A 19730-nucleotide genomic window follows, 5' to 3' on the forward strand; every position below is an offset into this window, starting at 1 on the left:
CTTGCACCGTTAACGTCATTATTGAAGAACAAAACGAAAAACCAACAATTAAAACTGGAAGGATCAGCTTTAAAAGCTTTCCATCAAACTAAAACTGCCTTAGTCAATTTCACAAAATTGAATTATATTAAGGACAATGAAGAATCGAAACTTACACTTACAACAGACGCATCAGACATAGCTGTAGGAGCAGTTATACACCAACTGACAGGGGATACAATGACCCCTATATCGTTTTTCTCAGCCAAACTGAGCAAGACACAGAAAAAGTACAGTACCTTTTCAAGGAAGCTATTAGCAATTTATCTGTCAATTAAACATTTTAGACATCTGTTAGAAGGAAGAAACTTTTGTATTTACACTGACCATAAACCTATAACGTATGCACTGCATACACATGTAGATAAATATGGCCCAAGAGAAATCAGACATCTTGATTATATTGCTCAATATTCCACAGACATCAGATACGTCAAGGGACAAGAAAACGTCGTGGCGGACACATTATCACGAGCTGCAATAACTTTGCTAAATTCCAGTTCACTGAGTATGGAATTAATTGCACAAGAACAAAAGACGGACGAGACACTCACTGACGTACAACAGAAAACGTCTTTGCAACTGAAGGAAATGCCCGTACCTTTTAGTACAACAACATTTTATTGTGATACAGTCAAAAAGCCATTTTGTCCAAATTACACAGCACCATACTAAGTTTTGGACAGAAGTGAAAAATATTTTACTGTCCAAAGGAAAGACAGGAAAGACAACATCGCGATCGACCGAATTAAACCAGCATACATTGAGGAATACCCTCAGACAATTTCCCCACCAGAACAAATTCCCTTAGAACATGGGAGTCCAGCAGAAAATGACGGGAACATCAAACCTATGACAAAAACAGGTAGGAAAGTCCACTGGCCGAAACATTACAATGAATACATTACATATTGAAAAAAAAAAAATTTTTTTTTTGTCTTTTGCCAATCTGGGGGGAGTATTGTGCCAGTTGACACGGTTAAGATTCGGATTAAAAATTGTTATAAAAATAAATACAATTTAGGCGCGCAGTATGATTATGATTATGTTGGCGTGTGAAAAATAAAAAATAACTCCCACGCAAATTCCGGCGTGGCCTTATATATTAAATCGACTCAAAACGAGCGGACATAGTACAGAGCACCCCACGTGATCTTTCCGTCCAATGGGATTTCTCCAAGGACATTTTTCTAAACTTTTCCTCTTAAGCTCGCTGGGAGCCGGTCCAAATAGTATTTAAGCACACACAAACATCAAATCTCTCTCTCAACTGCATTCTCATTCGGACGTTCCACGCGTGTTACTATCACTCTTCCATTTTCACCGCTCCGCGCGCTTCATACAATTTCACAGGCGAACATTACCTATTGCCTCTCTTCACATCTTTTAACATAAGAACAGTTCAACAAAAAAAGACATTCTCCTTTTTTTTATACGAACACTTAAAAAGGACTTCTGAACTCATTATAAAGAGAATTATATTTTATTTGTTAATGGTTGGTTTCTGTGAATAAACCTCCATTTGTTTTGCATGTAAGTCTTCTTCTTTTTATTTTTATTTATTTGTGGAGGAAGTTAGTTCCTAAAAAGGCCTGACGACCCCCACAAACGTAATCCACATTCGCGATGGAGATTTTTTGTAGATGCCATCTCGAACGCCCATAAGTATATTATTTTTATTATACATGCGATGGTTAGTCGGGATTTTGAGAAGAAGGTTCCTATCCTAATGGAGGTCTATCGACAACATGTTACACTTCTACACCTCCAACCATAAGCGTCGGAAAGGCTTGTTCTCTTTGCAAGTACACAATCCTGGCCAAAATGTAAACACCTTTTCTCTTCTGCCAACAATTTCCGTTGCTGGCAAAAGTTCAGTGCAGCCTCTGGGGTCTGGAGCTGGACCACAAGGTTTGTAATATTCATTAATATTTCGTCAGTTATCTTTTTAAAACAAATTTTTTTTAACTCTCTTCAAATAAGCGTTTCTTGAGTTGTGACACTCTTCCAACCAATTGATAGCGAAATTCTTGTCTGCTTAATCGGCAACGCTCGGTTATATCGGACAAAACCGAGCAAATGCTGAGTTACGTCTGGTTCGTTAAATGCACAAGTACTGAATTTTGTAACACAATAGCAATGTAACACTAGAAAATTTTTTTTTAAATGTAGAATAAATCCCTGAAACTGAAGAAGCAGTGTTTCCAATCCCGTTTGCCTCTTTAACTAGTTTTCCTCACATTTAAAACATTAGTATTTAACTGCTCTTGTGGGGAGACAAATAAACAACATTTTTCTTTTTTTTTTCTGTTTTCTTTTTTTGTTTTTGGGTTGTTTTTTTTTAATAATGTAGCGGACAAGGATATATACCCTAGCTCGCCACAAGAAAATAATGAAACGAATGGAATTGAAGGAAACAAAGACTCAATTGATGGATAAGATAAACATCGTTTATTTGCTGTTGAAAGAATGAATGTTTTAGTTATAACATGTGTCCATTTCCGCGCGTGTGTAACCAATGTTCGTTGCGGGGTTGGTGCTGTAGAAGAATAATAGGAAATGTGTGTTCAACTCAAGTTCGGGTCACTATCGTTTGTTCGCGCGTGGGAATTGAAGTGAGTGTTGTAGTGGAAATGAGAATCCAGCATGTAGACAAAGAAGAGGATATTAGAGTAGTCAGCTACGCGAAGGTGTTCTCAGGCACCAGTAGTAGATAGAGAGAGAAAGAGTGTGAATGTGTACATACGGTCTGTTAGCTCGTGCTCCATACATAGTCGCAGGGGTGTTGACGCACGCGTTCGTGCGCCTCCCTTTTGGGAGGCGGCTGGTTAGCCCAACCTCTCTGGTCGAGAGTTGGTCCTAAAAAAAGGTTAGAAACAGCTTGTCTCTTTGTTTTATACTCGTTTCCGGTGGTGTTTTGTGCATGTGTATATTTCCTTAGAAAGCGAAAGTGACGTCGTCCATGTGTACGTTCGTGTGCGCGTGTGTGAGTACATATGTGTGCGTTAGCGTGTGTGTATATACACGTGAATGTGAGTGTATGTACACGAACGTGAATATGTGTACATGTGTGGACGTGGGCGCGTATGTTTGTGTGCGCGTATGTATATGACATAGCTTGAAATGTGAATGTGTGTTTTTGTGTGAGGCTTGAAAAAGGCTCGTACAATAATATTGCAAAATTCCGTTTTAGGATAACGCGACTCTGGTTCATTTCTCAACAAAAAAAAAAAAAAGAGGTCAATGTGCACTTCCAAATCTGTTCTCAACATGGGGAAGTCGAAAATAAGGAAATGTATTTCAGAATTACCACCTCCAACTTCCCCATGTAGAGAATGGCTTTCAGCATAAATACCCTTTGCAGATTTGACAAGCAGCAGACAGCGCATATTGACAATGTATAGTTAAGAGGGAAGGGCCTCACTAGTTGTATCAGAATTTTGGGGGAATTTTTGACACCCCTAACACGAAACTGCGAATAAAATATAAAAAAAAAACTCGTAATTTCTCTTTTAAAAGTGGGTTGTTTATTTTCTTCAAGAAATATACTTCCAAAATAAACTATTAAAGTTGTTTAAAAAATAACAGAAATATTATTTTTTAAAAAACAGTGTTTACAAAGTGCCGGCGCGCCTTCATGCAGCCATTTTTTTTACGTAATGAAATCAATTGAATTTTACAAGTTAATTTTTTTTCAATTTTTAAACTTTAAAAGTCTATCAAAATTTTTCTATTGTTTATATTTTTACGATATTTTCAAGGTCAATGTGAAATTTTATGCTCTTTCCAATAAACCGAATATAATATTTTAGGCAAACGTTTTTTTTTATTCACCACCCCCATTTTGAAATGTCTATTAAAATTTTAATAATTAATTTACCCACCAAAGTTTTATATATCACAAATTGAAGATAAAAGATCAATAAATAATATATTGTAAATTAAAACAAAAAAGAAGTGTTTTTTGGGGGAAATTTACTTGTAAAGTCCAAAATGTAAAACCGTTTTTTTTTTTAAAAACACGTTGATTTTTTTTTTTTTTTTAATTGGAAGCCTATGTTCTGCTTATATTGTCCAGTAAGTAATGGACACTGACGACAATTTTTTCGGATACAGGAAATGGCATTTGCTCCACCATTGGCATTGCCTGGTATTGATATGGCCCTGAATTGGTACATCAGGATCTGCTCTCTGGTATCTAAAATCCTGGGATTTTTTTATTTCGTCCAAGCTACGATCATTGAATATCGGTACAAGGGGTTTGTGATCAATAGCAAGTATCAGGTGGGGGCAGCCGAAAACAAACATTTTGCAGCTTTCCAATCCAAACTTTATAGCTTAAGCTTCCCCTTCAATTGGTGCATACCAGTTTTCAGCAGGTCTAGTGAATTGGGAGCTGGCATACACAACTTTCCAATGTCCTGACCCACAACGGTGGTCCATTGAGGATGGGCATGTACAATGTTTTTGGAGTAGGGTAAATCCTATTCCTGCTCGACTCCAGTCTGTAGTCAGATATGTTGGCCGATTTATTCAAATGTTTGAACACCATCCCAGATGCTTTCTAGAATTGTTTCCTTGGGTTGCCGGAAGAGTTGTTCCAATGTATTGTCCCAGTAAAACCTGCTGTTATGTTTCAGTAGTTCTCTGAAGGACGACATGATGGGTGCTTGGGCAAACGCATATGAAACTTGGTTAATCAGACCAAAGAAAGATCTAACTCCTGTAATGTTTGTCGGTGATGGGAAGTTTCTGATGCCCTCAAGTAATTTTTGAGATGGTTTGTACCCTGTTAGGCTGATATCGAAGCCAGCAAACTCTACATTGTCTTTTACAAATTGAAATTTTTCCTGGGTTAAATACTATTCCATTTTCAGCACATAGTATGATGTATCTAATGGTGTGCTAAAAGGACAGTGCCATATCATCATCCCATAAGATAGAGTTGTCCACACAATGAGCCACACGAGGGAAACCTTCTGTAATGGTGTTGAATCTCTTTGTGTAACCATCATTGGATGCTTGGAAACCTTGAGGGGCTCGCAAATACCTGTATCTGCCCCATTCTGTTATGAAAGTAGTGGCATCCCGTGCTTTCACAGCCAGAGGAACACTGTGATATCCGTTCCAGGCATCCAGGATAGTTTTCTTTTTTCCTGGAGGTATTGTGTTGACAAGATTGAATAGAGAGGGTGTGTGGTGTGTTTCTCGTCTTGTCACTGCATTTAAATTTTGGAGGTCAACCGTTCTACGTGGGCTGCCATCTTTTTGGGGCACTGTGATCATTCTCGAACACCATGTCATTGGTGTCCCTGCTGGCACTGGTTCAATGATGTTCAGTGCTACATCTGCATCATTATATTTCATCTTATTTAGTGGTGGAAACTTTTTTGATGATGCAGATTTAAATTGAGCCACTTGTGTGATCTCTGCTCGTCGGAAGTGATTTGATGCTCTGGCAGTAGATTCCAGAGTCAAGAGACGTCTAGTTAAGTCATTTACAGTTGGCAGCTGCTAAAATTTTGCTCTGGTGGGAGGTGTCCTGTAATCCGGCAATGATTTGAGATTTGATCATGACCTCAAAAAATGACATTGCACATTGCTGGTTGTCACAATTGAAAGCGCAGAGCATCGCTTGTGATTTCAACCGGGAAATAAAGGACGTGATAGTCTCCCCATCACTTTGCTTAATTACAAAGAATTGCTGACAGTATACCTCAGGATGGACGGTTTTCACTGCGACGAATTTAATATATTCTAGCAGTTGTTCCTCTGTGGTATTATTCAGGGCATCCGGACCAATGGAGTTGAACAAGATTTCGTTGACAGATGAACTGCATGCAGCAGACCGTAGCTCATTTTGGATTTCTGTCGGTAAGTTGTGTCATCTCTTTATAACAAAGCCATGCATCCTTAAAAGTGACCCGTTTGTGCTGTCTGACGAGTCAGGGCGATATTTTTTGCAAAAAACAATAGGAGGAGGGGAAGAAAAATCGCAATTTTTGCAAAAAAAAAAAAAAACGATTAAAAGGGGGGGGGGAGAAAAAGGATGTTACTTTTGCAAAAAAAGACAATGTGAGATTTCTCTCATAAGATTTTTGCCATGGGAGAATGGAAGAAAACCAAACAGAAATTACAACAAGCTCACCTTAAAACTTCAACATAAATTTTATTAAAGTAAAAAAGCTCCATGTTGCAAAAGATGTGTCATCTTCAGCTATCTGCCACTGTGGGTGGGTAACGTTCCCGAAGGGAATAATAGTTCATCTTTGATACAGACTGGGTTGAAATTCCCACTGACAAAGAAATGTGCAGGTTGAAGATGTAGAGGTGTCTTCCTAGATGGATGCTGCTAGCTGGGCATACACGAAGAGCCCTCTAGAGTTAAACCAATGGCGGACAAGTGATAGGTCAAACAGTAGACCTTATTCTCATCTTTACAGATATGAAATTGTAGCACAAGAGTGCAAATATAATTAGCCCTACTTAAGGGCATTGGTAATTGCAAAGATAATGTTCTGCTCCACGTTTAGACATTTAAAACATCTCGAAGAACCAAAGTATTTTCGCTGCCTTGATTCAAGTGAGAATTCACGTGTTTCCAATGTTGCGTCTTTTCAGATTCTGCCCTGAAAAGGGAATTTGGCGCTGAGAACATTCTCGCCAGTTAGTTATAACATGCAATTTGATTGGTTAAAATAAATCCTTGGGCAGAGAAACCGTCCAATAAAAAGCTTGCTTATTTCTGCAGAATTTCTTACAAAACTGCCTTTTCACATGGCGTATGAATCTTTTGTGAAACATTTAAAATTATACAAAAAAGAAGAAAAGCACTCCAGGTGGGGGGGGGTCGGAAAGAAATTTTTTTTTTTCAGAAGAATTCAAAAATTTTTTTTTGTTTTTCGTTGGTGGATAATTTGAAATTCAAAGAAAAAATTGTCTGAAACAAGATTTTTTAAAAAATACATTACGGTACTTTTGAGGGGAATTTTTTTTTTTTCGTCTTACAGTTTTTAATGTGGTTTGCAAAAACATAAGCATCAAACATTTTTATGTTTTTCATTCTTTTTTGTGGGAGGGAGATCCAATTATAGAACTTGTGAGGCTTAACAAGTGCTTCTGCAGTTTTAATTAACCGCTTTTCCGTAAGCAACACGCCAACATTTACCGATTAGAATACATTTTAACATTTTTAGATTTTACTGCTTTCTGTTTACATTGGGGGAGGAGGCGGGTGGTGTTGGGGCGCGCATTCGCAGTTTATTTAACTGTTTTCCGTAAGTAACGCACCAACATTTACCAATTAGAACACCATTTAACATTTTTAGAGATTTTACTGTTTACATTGGATGTCCCTCATGGAGTGCCTCTGAGAGTTCTTTTTGCCCTTGTATGGATACTACTACTCGGTTTCCCCAAAGTAAGCATTCTTCCACAGTTCCCAATTCATGTCTTCTATTGAAGTAAGGCTGCCACTCTTCTGTAGTAGGACACTTCTCTGGCCACCCATTTTTTACATAGTCAAGCACCTACTTTAGGAGTTTGTCCTTTTTTGTCCACCTGGCAATTTCTTGGTATATAACAGGAGTTTCATCCAGGTATTCTAGCAGCATGATGTTCTCCTCTGGGCACTTCTTCCAGTGTTTAGGTCTCGGTAACCTACTCAACCCATCTGCATTTCCATTTTTCCTTCCTCCCCGATATTCTAGTTGGTATGCATATGCGGATAGGATTACTGCTCAATGTTGAATTCTCACCAAATTGAACTCTGGGATTTTCTTATTTTCTTTAAAATATCCCAAGAGTGGTTTATGTGAATGGCCTTCCATACAGATATTGGTGAAACTTTTTCACCCAAAAAATTATTACCAACACTTCCTTGTCAATTTGGACATAATTTTTTTTCTGCTGGTGCGAGGGTCCTTAATACAAAAGCTATTGGTCTTTCAGATCCGCCATGATATGCGATAGTACAGCGCCTACCCCATATGGGGGGGGGGGCATCACATGCCATTGTCATTTCTTTGTTTGGGTCGAAGTGCACCAACACTTTTGAGGAATTTGTTCTTTTGCTTCTTCTTATGCTCCTTCTTGTTTTGACGTCCCATTTTGATTCCTTTTTCAATAACTGATGCAAAGGAGCCAGAATATTTGAAATGTTCGGAATGTACTGGCCATAGTAATTTATCATACCCAGAAAAGCTTGTAGCTCCTTTACTGATGTTGGGCGTGGTGCCTTGTTGATGGCTTTCACTTTTTCTCCTGCAGGTTTTATTCCTTCCCTGTTTACTATATGGCCTAGATATAATACCTCAGGCACTAAAAATTTGCATTTTTCCTGGTTTAGCCGAATTCCACATTTTTCCACCCTGTTCAAAACTTCCTCCAGGGTTTCTAAGTGTTTTTTTCTGGTTTTACCTGTCAGTAGAATGTCATTAATTCTAATAATTACGTTTCCAATGCCCTGCAAAATGTTTCCATAGTTCTTTGAAATATTCCTGGGGTTGATTTCAATCCATAGCATAATCTGTTGTACATGAAAAGGTCTTTATGAGTATTAATAGTTGTTAATTTTCTTGATTTTTCACCCAGCAATAATTGCTGGTAAGCTTGGCTTAAATCTAGCTTGGTATAAGATTCACCTCTTCCTAATGTCCCATATAGATCTTCCGTTTTTGGTATCGGATAATTATCCAATTTAGTGACTGGATTAATTGTCACTTTATAGTCACCACAAATGCGTACAGACTGATTCGCTTTTAAAATAGGTACTATTGGTGTAGCCCATTCAGAGAATTCAACTCGTGAAATTGTTCCTCCTTTTTGCAGTCTCCCTAATTCATCTTCTATTTTCTTCTTTAGCTTATAGGGTACTGACCTTGGTTTGAAATACCTGGGTTTTACCTCTGGGTCTACATACAAACTGGCATAGGTTCCTTTCACTTGACCCAACTTCCCATCAAACGCAACCTCATGCTTTGCTAATATTTCTTCCAGTTTGTCTTGGTCTACCTCCTTCACTGTTTGCACCTTGACAATCTCTTTCCATGGCAATCTCACATGTTGCAGCCAGATTCTGCCCAGGAGTGTAGGTGAATCCCCCTCTACCACAATTAACGGTAATTCCACCCGACGACTGTCCAACTGCACTGAAACTTTCGTTTGTCCAATCACCTGAATACAATTTCTCATATAAGACTTAAGACATACTTTTGTGGGCTCCAACAACTTTTTATTGCTTATTTTCCCCACGTTTTCAGTCCCATTATCGTTACAGATGCTCCTGTATCTATTTCCATAGACACCCTCTTGTCACAAATGTTGATATCTACACAATAGGGGTCCACTCTTTCCAGTGGCGCTCTGATTCTATTTATGGTAGAAACTTCCTCGGAATTATCTGAGTCTGTGCCTTCCACTTTCATTTGCCTCACCAAATTTTTTTTTCTTTTCTACCTTATTGGCGGGTTTCTTTTTCATGTTTAATTGAAAACATTTATCCGCTATGTGCCCTCGTCTTTTACAGTAATGACACATGGCATATCTAAAAGGGCACTTACTTGCTTTGTGTGTTGCTCCACAATGGGTAAAATCTTCTTTCGACCTTTCATGCGGTCTATTTTCATGTTTTATTTTTTCGGACTGCCCACATGGTGGTGCAAAAATTTTGTTTACTTCCATTTTTTTGCTTGAATGTCCTGTAAATGTTTGGAAGCCGATTCGATGTTGACCGCTATGTTGAAAGCTTCGTTAAAGGTGATAGTGTCTCTCTCTCTGCAAGTAGTCTCCTCTGAATGTTGTCATCGTTTACTCTTACTACGAGTTTATCCCGTAGCATTTTGTCCAAAAATGTTCCAAAACGATAATCTTCACACATGCTCCTTAACTCTGTCACATAGTCTGTGATTGACTCACCCTTGGCGGTTTCTTGTATAGAACTTTGTTCCCTGAACAATCAGAGATGGCTTTGAGCTGAAGTAGTTCTTCATCAGTGTGACAAGTTCGTCAAATTCTTTATCTTTCGGTTTTTCTGGGGCTCATAAACTTGATATTTAATTGTACACCTTACTCCCACAAACCGATAAAAGAATAGCTCGTCTCTCCTTCACGTGAGTAGTATCCTTGGGTATATCATTTGCTTCAGAAAAGTTTTCCAGACGCTCAATATATTGGTCCCATTGTTCACTTGAACTATCAAACGATTCCAACCGACCGAAGATAGCCATAATCTTTTTTTTGTTCAAATCGTCATCACAAATTTGTAATAAACTCACACAAGTACAGTAAACGAGAACTTGCTTTTATTAGCCGCTATTTACAACGATGTACAACTGTCATGGTGTCCACACGTATGGTGAAAACTCGGATGTTAGTTGGTTTCTTAGTTCAAGGGAAACTACTCTGTTTGAACCTTATTTACATACATTACAGTGAATAAATTCATTTTATGGTTTATTTTATTAATACAGCAGATTTTCACAATATTTTGCGCTGACAAACTAGTAACTCGTCCGAGTAAAAGTTGCTTTAATACAGGGTGACCCCAAAAAAAAACAAAAGCTAAATGGAGGCCATCTAAAACATATGCTGTAGAACAGAGAAAAAAGGCCAAAGACCCTAGTGTTTTGATGTGATGTTTTGAATATAATAAACTAGTTATGGCCAAAGTTTCATTTCATTTGAACAAAACACTAAGAAACGGGGCCTAATTAGAGTTGGGGCCCGTTTTTTGGGGTCACCCTATAGTAACACACCAGCAGGAGCAAAAATCGTACATAATAAGGCGTACAATTTTTGTAAACCCCCTTATGTACAATCAAAATCCGGCACAACTAAATTGTCTGATTCAGCTCTTGCTGATTCAAGCAACTTTACACATTGTTTCTATATTACAAACAGCAGGAGCAGTCAGGCGTACATTGATCGGGAATAATTTTGGTTGTACATATTTAGTAAAACTCTTGTTTCAGGCTATGATTAGACGTACATAAAATCGTGTTTAATTTTCAGTCGTGCATAATTAGTAGAACCAAGGCACGAGTAATCAAAAAAATAAACTTGTTTTGTTTTTTTTATAAAGAAAAACAAACGGGAAAAAAGTGGTACAAAGAATTGGAAAAAATAATGTTAAGAAAAATTATATTTTGTAAATACTTTTTTATATGAATCTAAACTCTCGGGTGAAATTTGTGAGTAAATTCATTTCATTGTTATTTTAATAATACCACAACAGATTTTTATGATATTTTGCGCTGACAAATCAGTAACTGGTCTGAGTAAAAGTTGCTTTAATAGTAAAACAGCAGCAGGAGCAAACAATCGTACATAATTACTCGGACAATTTTAGTAAACCCCCCCCGAGGCAATTATTTTGCACATTGTATTGAAAAAAATATAATTGCCTCTGTCGTTAAGGGTTTAATTAGTCAAAGCAACTTCGTCACAGGTGATTTACTCAGTTCATCAGCACAAAAAAAAATCTTGTATTATCAAAATAAACAATAAAACGAATTTACTCAAGTTTCGGTCAAGGTTATTTTTGACAAATATCTTTTAGTTTTATACCTAAAGATATTAGCAAAAAATAAACTATTTTCTTTTAAATATCAAAGGATGGAATACTGTTGCCATATCTGGGCAGGAGCTGCTAAAAACAGCCTATCCTGCCTTGACAGAGTACAAAATAGACTTTGTGGCTTAGTGGGGGATGCCCTTTTCTCTACCCTGCAACCTCTCTCCCACAGAAGAGACGTTGCGAGCCTATCCTTGTTTTATCGTTATTTCCATGGCAGGAGCTCGTCTGAACTCCAATCTCTGGTCCCCCCTCGCCAATCTTTCACAAAAAACACCCGTCTAGCCGAATCCACTGTGAAAAATTTCCCTCACTCTTTATCTGTGCCTAGATCAAAACGTGGATTCCATGAACAAAGCTTCTTTCTTAGAACTGCACGTCTGTGGAACTCTGTTCCGTCTGCCTGCTTCCCTCCGGACTACAACTTGGATGTCTTCAAGTCCAATGTTAACAAATTCCTAATGAACCGTCCCCTTAAGTAAACACTTCATCAAATCTCCACACTAACGTAATGTACTTGCAATAATCCTTATCCCTGAGTGGCTTCCGGGCCTTGATAAGTGGTGATCACTGTGTAAAAAAAAAAAAAAAAAATCCTCTCTTAAACCAAAAAAGTAAAATTATTTATGTGTTGCGAAATATTTCAAATTTTGGGGTTTGTATTACTTTACAGTACACACAGATGTGAAAAAGTTGTCAAAAAACAAATATATAACAAATAAATGTTATTAAAGGCAAGATAAGTTACTTATCTACCTAACTGGATAATTTTTTTAGTGTTTTTATTTAATGTAACATGTTTATTAAGCTTGAAAAACATACAGTGTTTACCAATGTATTGAAAAATTAAAAATGACACACAATTCTCTCTTTGACATGGTAAGTTTGGGAAAAGGAGTTAAAAAATAAAAAAATATAAAAATACTGTTCAAAACCCGCTGAATATATGTCAGCCTATGTTGTGATAACATATATTGAGCGAGTTTTTAACAGTATTTTCTCTAGTTTTTTTATCTATGTGTACAGTAATACTGTGAGAAAGAAATTTCTCACACATCTCAATTTCCTCCGTGCAGAAGCAAATGAATTTCACAAACAAAAGCCATACTTTTCAAACTCAAAATTTATTTACAAATAACAGCAATGAAAGTTCTTTGGTTCTGGTATAGTCCTTTTGCAAAATGGTGGCCCGATTTGCTTCCATACGCATGGAGCCTTTAGTATGAATTCCTATTGTCGGAATGTTAGTTCGTTGTTCCTTTGGAAGGATCCATGAATGTTCATGGTAAACTCGGCGGGAATGATGGCGCCTATAATTAGGCATAATGTGAGCCCCTTGATACTCAAGATGAAATGAGATAAGATCCAATATTTGGAAAATAAACATGCAGAACAGTTCTTGAATGTCATTCTCAATTAGGATAAATACAGCAATATAAGTTGTCTCTGCTTGTAGGGATGTGTCCTTCATTAACCAACTGTTTGGTGTTCATGAAGGAATTGTCTTGGCTCCCTTCAAAGAGAGCCGCTGTGTTGAGTCTATCCCAATGCCGAGTTTCTGTTAGACTGAAAAATAAAGTATGATACAAAAAAGGGTTCCAAGCAATTTATTTGACTCATTCAAAATTAAACAATCACAGACCGGCTACTAGAACTGTGTGGCCAGCCTAAACAAGAAAGATGGCGGTTGTATATGGAATTTCTCACAATACAAACCCAAATTTTGTTATAAATTTTCATTTCAAAGTTTTAGAATATAGTTTGTGTTGACAAAGGCTTCCTTTCTAGGGCAATTGCTCTTGACATATCAAAGGCCTTCGACAAGGTATGGCATAAGGGTCTACTTCACAAGATTTCCAGCTACGGTATAACTGGAAATGTTTTCTCAATCATTAAATCATTTCTCTCCGATAGGCTTGTAAGAGTAGTGGTCGATGGACAAAAATCGGAGGCCTGCAGTATTAATGCTGGAGTTCCTCAAGGGTCAATCCTGGGCCCAACTCTCTTCCTGATCTACACCAATGATCTCCCTAAACACATACTTAAATCATTTGTTGACATCTATGCTGATGACACAACCATCTACGGCAACACATCAAAGGCTGTAAATGACAAAGTTCTCTCTGATTCTCTCTCCTCTGATCTCGAGCGCGTGGTTCAGTGGGGGAAGACGTGGCTGGTTACCTTTAATGCATCTAAAACCAAACTCCTATCTTTACATCATCAACGCTCTGATCCCCATCTGGCATCAATTGAAATGGATGGCTCTCGTCTAGGAGAAGCCCCATGTTTTGACAAGCTTCTGGGTTTGTCCTTTACTCCTGATCTGAAATGGAACACGTACATCAAGTCTGTTGACAAGGTCGCTGGAAAGATGGTGGGATCCTTCTACCGCTCCATAAGATATCTCACTATTGATGCAATTCTCTACCTATATAAAAGCCAAGTACGTCCAAGGATGGAATACTGCTGCCATATCTGGGCAGGAGCTGCTAAAAACAGCCTATCCTGCCTTGACAGAGTACAAAATAGACTTTGTGGCTTAGTGGGGGATGCCCTTTTCTCTACCCTGCAACCTCTCTCCCACAGAAGAGACATTGCGAGCCTATCCTTGTTTTATCGTTATTTCCATGGCAGGTGCTCATCTAAACTTCAATCTCTGGTCCCCCCATCCTTCACGAAAAACACGCGTCTAGCCGAATCCACTGTGAAAAATTTCCCTCACTCTTTATCTGTGCCTAAATCAAAACGTAGATTCCATGAACAAAGCTTGATAAGTGGTGACAAAAAAAAAATCAAAGTTAAAGAAAAAATCACTTGGGTTTCTTTAAGATTTAGTTTGAACCTTTTTAATACAGTTTAATTAAAAAAAAACTCAAAAAAAAAAAATAGCAGTAGTCGATTAAAAAAAATGAGAAAACTTTAAAACATGATTTTTTTTTGTCAACGTGCTCTGCTTATCCAATCTGCAAAGGGTGTTTATTCTGAAAGCCGTTCTTTACATGGGGAGGTTAGGGGTGTTTATTCCGAAAGCCGTTCTTAACATGGGGCAGGTATTCCGAAAGTCGTTCTTAACATGGGGAGGTTGGGGTGGTAATTCCGAAAGTCGTTCTTAACATTGGGAGGTTGGGAGTGGTAATTCCGAAAGGCATTTTCTTATTTTCGGCTTCCCCATGTTGAGAATGGATTTCGGAATAAACATCCTTTGCAGGTTGGACAAGCACTGCTAGCAGTATCAGAATTTTTGTAGGAATTTTTGACACCCCTAACACGAAACTGCGAATACAATATAAAAATCTCGGAATTTCTCTGTTAAAAGTGGGTTATTTATTTTCTTTATGGATTATACTTCCAAAATAAACTATTACAGTTGTTTTAAAAGTAATAGAAATATTTTTTTTTTTTTTTAAACAGTAATGAATTTTCCGAACTCAATATTTTTCAATTTTTAAATTTTAAAAATCTATCAAAATTTTTCTATTGATTCTATTTTTACGATATTTTCAGGGTCAATGTGAAATTTTATGTTCTTTCCAATAGATCGAATATAATATTTTAGACAAACGTTTTTTTTTTTTAAATTCACGAACCCCCCCCCATCCCAATTTTTAAGTGTCTATTAAAAAGTAAATACTTAATTTAGTCACCCGAAAGTAAATAATTAATTTACTCACAAATTGAAGAGAAAAGGTCAATACATAATATATTCAAATTTTAAAAAAAAAAACATAGTGTTCTTTTAGAATTTTACCTGTAAAGTTTGAAGTTTAAAACCTTTTTTTAAACCACGTTATTTGTTTTTTCTTAATGGAACCTTGGTCCTTGCTCCTTTAATTGAAAAAAAAATTAGGGCTTGAATTACATTTTTCGAGGAGTTATAAGCTTGGAAAGACAGGGGGTCGAATAATTCACGCCTCCCATTTTGTAAATGTCTAATAATAATTAATTTAGAACCCGATAAGTACATAATTATTTACTCACAAATTGAAGAGAAAAGGTCAATACATAATATATTCAAATTTAAAACAAAAAAAAAACAGTGTTCTTTTAGAATTTTACCTGTAAAGTCCGAAGTTTAAAACCTTTTTAAAAAAAAACACTTTTTTTTTTTTTTTTTTTTTTTTTTTTTTTTTTTTTTTTTTTTAATGAAATCTTGGTCCTTGCTCCTTTAATTGAAAAAAAAATTAGGGCTTGAATTGCATTTTTCGAGGAGTTATAAGCTTGGAAAGATGGGGTGGAATTATTCGCTAGCACTGCTTGCTTGTCCAACCTGCAATGTGGACTGCTTTTCACAAGCAGTCCACATTGACCTCTTTTTTTTCTTTTTTTTGAGAAATGAACCAGAGTCGCATTATCATAAAGCGGAACTATAATTACAAAAAAAAAAAAAAAAAAAAGTTATTTACTTGTCTCCCCTCGAGAGCAGTTAGATACTAATATTTTAAATGTGGAGGAAAACTAGTTACCCTAAAAGAGGCACACGGGATTGGAAAGACTGCTTCTTCGGTGCTTCTTCAGTCTTTGGGGATTTATTCTACTTTTTAAAAAGATTGGACATTTAGCGGTACTTGTACAGTTTAATCAAGACATTAAAAAATGAAAATATCAAAAAAAAAAAAAAAAAGGTTATATTGTACGTATCCGTTTTGAAGTGAAGGAAGATCTCCGAAAAAAAAAATTCACTTAATTTGATAGAGTAGTTTTTTTTGTTTTTTTTTTTACAGCGGAAAAACACGTTTTTATGATAGCACGTTGAAGGCAGCCATCTTGGATTTTTAAAAAAATTTTGTTTGGATGTTAGAAACGCCACGGGGAGATAACTCCATGTAAAGCGCCGGCACTCCCACCCTATCTTTAATAACTAGCTTCCTAAAAATCGAACCTTTTGCTCGGTATCATAACAATTTTTTTTCGCTGTAAAACAAAAACTACTTGATGAAATTAAGTGGATTTTTTTTGGGGGGAGAACTTCATTCCATAAAGGATACGTACAATTAAAACTTTTTTCGATATTTTCATTTTTTTAATGTCTTGATTAAATTGTACAAGTACCCATTTAGCAGATTAACCAACAAACGACTATACGAAAAAATAAATAAATATACAACAAATAAATGGCATAAAAGTTAATTTTATACCTACCTGGCTCATTTGTTTATATTGTTAAATAGTTTTTATTGCTCTTTATTTAATCTAAAAAAAAATTCAGTTTTTCCGAATGGATTTAAAAAAATGGCGGTATCTTCTTTTTTAGAAACCAAGCCTCGTTTTGAATTTTTTGGGTATGTTTTAGGAGAGTACTCAGTGTACTATAAACACCACAACCTCCCCATGTTAAGAACGGCTTTCGAGGTGGGTGGGGGGTTATTCCGATAACTGTTCTTAACATGGGGAGGTGGGGGTGTTTATTCCGAAAGCCGTTCTTAACATGGGGAGGCTGGGGTGTTTACACTATGCTGGGTACTCTCGTAAAAAATACCAGAATTCAAAACGAGGCTTGCTTTCCAAAAAAGAAGATGCCGCCATTTATTTATTTTTATTCGCTCAGAAAAACTGAATTTTCAAGATTAAATAAAGAGCAATAAAAACTACTTGAAAACGAAAACAAATGAGCCACTGAGCCAGTTATCTATAAAATTAACTTTTATTGACTACTGTGTTATTTATTTCTTTATATATAGGTTCGTTGTACGTTGTAGTCGTTTGTTGATTAATCTGCTAAATACCCAAGATTTTTTAGTGTTACGTTGTTATTGTGTTACAAAATTCAATTTTTAAAAAAGTCACTTGTAAAATTTAATTTGCAAAAAAAAAAAAGAAAAGAAAACTATCGACGGAAAGTCGTAATTCTAACTAAATTCGTTTTAAGATAAAGAAATAAATTTATTTACTTACTTTACAAACATTAAACATAAAATAAACTGGCCCACTGGGTTGAAAAAAAAAGTCTCAGTCTTTAATAATTTGCAAAAATAATCGCGACTGTGACTAAAGTGTTATTGTTTATTTTAATAACATTTTTGGAGCTGACGGACTTAGTAAGATCGCTCATGTAAGAGCGAACATTTGATAGAAATCGGGAGTTTTCTTTAGTAAATTAAAACCTCACCAATTACTAACTTTGACTAGAAATGAACATACACCCTGGATATGTACAAAAAAAAAAAAAACATTGACAAAGGGAGATAACTTTAATATTTGAAAGAAATTAGATCGGGTTATTTCCCTTTATATTAAACAAACACATATGAAATTACATTTAAATACGTCAAAATTCGGCCCTCTTGCAGTTTAAGGAAACTAAAATATGGAGAAGAAATACCGTAATAAGTCCTGTTACACCGGTAGTAAGAATGCCACTTGATTGGATAGTGAAATTGGCGTCATTTTATAAATGAAATGAAATATTGAAATTGACAATATTAGAAAACAATATATTTTTTTTAAATACAGAAATTTTTAAAAATATTTTTAGCAGTTTAGATCTTTTTTATTGAATCACTCTCGCGTAATCTTATAAATAAAATGACAAATAAAGATAATTAGAAATGATATTAATGAAACGATATTGAAATATATAAATAATTATTGTAAATTCGATTAGCTATTAAAAGTGAAACATTTTAGTTTAGTTTAAATTTTTTAAAAATAATTAGATCTCCAATTATTACTATAAAATATTGATAGAATTTAAAAACTGAAATTATTGTAAACGAATTGAATTACTAATTAAAATAGTAGTAAAGAAAAACATAATAAAAATAATTATTGTAAAAGAATTTTTAAAAAGTTAAAGTCATTTGAGTAACACAATTCGGATGCCTATTTATAGTGAACCATTTTACTTTATTTAAAATTAAAAAAAAATAATTAGATCTACAAAAAAATCGAAAATGCAAGGAAATCGACAACAAATTGCTGATCAGGTATTAACGCCGCAGGCAGTGGACGTAAAATGGAATTTGTTTGTCAAAAAAAAAAAAAAAACGTTCACTATTGTCAGTTTCAATATCGTTTCATTAATATTTCTAATTATCTTTATTTGTTTAGGTTTAGGCACAGATAAAGAGTCGGGGAAATTAGTGATAGTGTTTTCTGCTAGACGGGTGTTTCTTGTGAAAGTTTGGCGAGGAGCACCATAGAATGGAGCTCAGCCGAGCACTTGCCATGAAAATAGCGATAAAGCAGAGACAAACTTGCAACATCTCTTCTGTGAGAAAGAGGTTGCAGGGAAGAGAAAAGGACCCCCCCCCTCACACACAAGGCTACGAAGTCTATTTTGAACTCTATCAAAGCAGGATAAGTCCTTTCTAGCAGCTCCTGCCCAGATGTGGCAACAGTATTCCACCCTTGGATGTACCTGGCTCTTATATAGATAGAGAATTGCATCAGCAGTGAGATATCTATTGGATGGATACAAGGATCCTACCATTTTTCCAGCGGCCTTGGCAATGGATTTAATGTATATGTTCCATTTAAGATCAGGAGTAAAGGTCAAGCCCAAAAGCTTGTCAAAACATGAGGCCTCTCCAAGACGAGAGCCATTCATTTCAATTGATGCCAAATGGGGATCAGAGCGTTGATGATGTAAAGATAAAAGCTTGGTTTTAGATGCATTAAATGTAACAAGCCACCTCTTTCCCCATTATACCACTTGCTCAAGATCAGAGGAGAGAGAATCAGAGAGAACTTGGTCGTTTATGGTTTTAGATGTGCTACCATAGATAGTAGTGTCATCAGCATAAATGTCTACAAATGATGTAAGGATGGGACTTGGAAGATCATTAATATAGATCAGGAAGAGAGTTGGGCCCAGGATGGACCCCTGAGGGACTCCAGCATTAATACTAAGAGCTTCTGATTTCTGCCCATCAACCACTACTCTTATGAACCTATCAGAGAGAAATTATTTGATAATTGAGAAGGCATTTCCAGCTATACTGCAGCTGGAGATCTTGTGAAGTAAACCTTTATGCCATACCCTATCAAAGGCCTTTGATATGTCAAGAACAATTGCCCTAGAAAGGTAGCTTCCATCGAGAGATTTGCTAATCCTATGAGATATAACTGTAAGTACATCTGCTGTAGATCTAGCAGAACGGAAACCATATTGCATGTC

At 36.2% G+C, this 19730-nt stretch overlaps 1 long non-coding RNA gene across 1 annotated transcript; it reads right to left on the bottom strand.

Annotated features, from left to right (window-relative positions):
- Window positions 1–12716: 12716 nt before the first annotated feature.
- On the bottom strand, window positions 12717–17750 carry LOC145266483 (uncharacterized). Its single transcript, XR_013864724.1, has 2 exons — window positions 17507–17750; window positions 12717–13177 (listed from the first exon to the last, which is right to left on the bottom strand). It is a non-coding gene; the product is annotated as an uncharacterized LOC145266483 (long non-coding RNA).
- Between the last annotated feature and the right edge of the window lie 1980 nt (window positions 17751–19730).

Source organism: Euprymna scolopes, chromosome 41 (genome assembly GCF_053919585.1).
Source record: "Euprymna scolopes isolate OS-2025 chromosome 41, ASM5391958v1, whole genome shotgun sequence".
NCBI lineage: Eukaryota > Metazoa > Mollusca > Cephalopoda > Sepiida > Sepiolidae > Euprymna > Euprymna scolopes.